Raw genomic sequence first — 2,500 nt, forward strand, 5'->3', positions numbered from 1 at the left:
GTTTCTGTCTGATGGGTCCCTCGTTTTCTGACGCATGACCAGATGCGGTCACGTGCAACGTTGTTCTAGGACAACTTGACCTTGATGCAGCAGGACCTGGAGATCTTTCAGGCAAGATTCGTGACAATGGACGGGACTTGGGTCCACCACATCCGTCCAGAAACAAAAGAGCAGTTGAAGTAGTGAAAACACAACAACTCTCCAACCCCCAAGAAAGAGATACACATATATCTATACATACATATATATGCATGTATATATATATATATATATATATATATATATATATATACATATATGTGTGTATATATATATATATATATATATATACATATATACATATATATATATATATATATATATTACTTGTAAAACATGCTAATGCATTTACGAATAATCCTGTATCTCTATAGTACATTCTTATTCGTATATTCCCTATATGAATCATTAGCAGATTTCTCATATATTTTAAAAATTATCTTCTTCAGTTTCCTTTACTTTTTTGCTCTTTTTCCATGTGTATTTTATGTTTTTCTTCCAGCCGTTGCGCATGTCCTGACCACTTTTAAAATATCAGATGATCCAAAACTGAAATAAATATTTTCATAGAACTCCCCCCTAAAATGTAAAAAAACTGTAAACCTGTAAGAACGCCAGAAAAAAATATATTTTCAGCTTTGTCTTTATATGTCGATTTTCTTCTTTTTTTCCCTCTCCCCTCAATGTTTCACTTTTTCAATTCTTTCCTTTTAACATGTCTTCATCGATTTATTTTCTTTCACTGGAGTCTGTCATTTCTTCCACGCGAGTAGTTAGGCTGGAGTAGCTTTGATGCTGAATATCCCCACTTTTTTATTATATACATATATATATATATATATATATATATATATGTACATATATATATACATATATATATGTAAATATATATATATATATATATATATATATATATGTGTGTGTGTGTGTGTGTGTGTGCGTGTGTGTGTGTGTGTGTGTGTGTGTGTGTGTGTGTGTGTGTGTGTAATCAATTTGCCCTCTTTGACCTCTGCCACTCCTCATTTGGATAAGAGACTCTGTTAATATTCACTGCCAGATTTCCATTCTGAAATGCATCTGTAAAATGCAAGAGCTGCTTTTGTTTTAATTTGCTAAATAATTTGTTTTTCACCCTCTAACTGGAGTTTTGGAGTAAAGCCTTTAGTTTTTTAAATGTTAACACATGATTACCCCCCGTGGATAACGGTGGCTACTTTTATGAAAAATTTTGCTTAATATCAAGAGGTTGTATTCGTCTGAACGATACTCGTTGAATACATTTCTTCATTACCACCATAGAATTATGCAATCTTTTTTTTTCTATCACCACCAGGAAACTTTAGTCATTTTTGGAAATCGGTCACCACCAAATTAATTCATACCAAACAAAATTGGATGTGTGCCAAAGTAGAAATAAAAGTAAGAGGATTGGTGGCCCATTCAGGAGTCGGTTTTTCCTTGAAGGAAATAGAACAGGAAATGGGTCAGTCGATACATTAATAGTAAAGAATGCTATCATAGGTGAATAAAATCATCTAAAATGAGTTACCTTAACTATAGAAAGGCAATACTCGCTACAAAAGAATTGAAAAGTCATTGAAGGCGACAAAGGCGAAGAAATTAAGAAGCAATAATAAAATATGAGTTAAAATTAAATAAAGTGGAAGTTAAAGTGAAACTGGGACTAATGAGAATCAATAGGAAACCTTATAGGTACATTGGGATGAAAAGAAATTAATTAGGAAAGAACAGAAATCTATCTCAGCCAAAAGCTATAATGACGCCGGGCGACTGAAAATTGGGAGAAGCTTGACAAACGCCATCGTCACCCAATAGAACGAGACGAATGGACATTTCCGAACTTCGAAACAGTTTGCCCAATGAAGAAAGAACGGCAGAGGGACTTCCTTTGGCTTCTCCTATGCTCAAACGAAAACTTTTGACAGATTTTTTCCCCTCAAGGTACAGCTGGCTAAAGTTGTACCAAACGCTGTGGTTAAAGTAGTTGTATATCATAGCTGTGCGTTTACGTAAATCATAACACTCTTCTTATGCTTCTTATAGTTTTTCCTAACCTGAATGAGTTCATCTAGCCGAAATCAAAACAGATGTATAAGTAAAATAAGTTAGTGAAAGAAGTTAGTCAAGATAGCTTTTAACACTATTGCTTTTTGTTATTTTTTTCCTTTACCTGACTCAGAATATATAGATGTCAAATTTTGTGGGTAAAGGATTAGTGACACTATCTATGATTGACGCTAAAAGTTATGCATGTCTTGATACCACTGAATATACAAACACTTCTTTGGATCAGATATTGACTGCATAAGTTTTATATGAAAAAAATATTTTAGCAACTTTAGTGACATCCCTACATACCAAAGTCACACAATATATTTTTATAACTGGAAACAAATCTCTAATGATAAAAAAAGAATGTTGAGCGCTTTAGATTCTAATA

The sequence above is a fragment of the Oratosquilla oratoria genome, chromosome 28 (genome assembly GCF_046742065.1).
Source record: "Oratosquilla oratoria isolate Oo_2021 chromosome 28, ASM4674206v1, whole genome shotgun sequence".
In the NCBI taxonomy this organism is placed as follows: Eukaryota; Metazoa; Arthropoda; class Malacostraca; order Stomatopoda; family Squillidae; genus Oratosquilla; species Oratosquilla oratoria.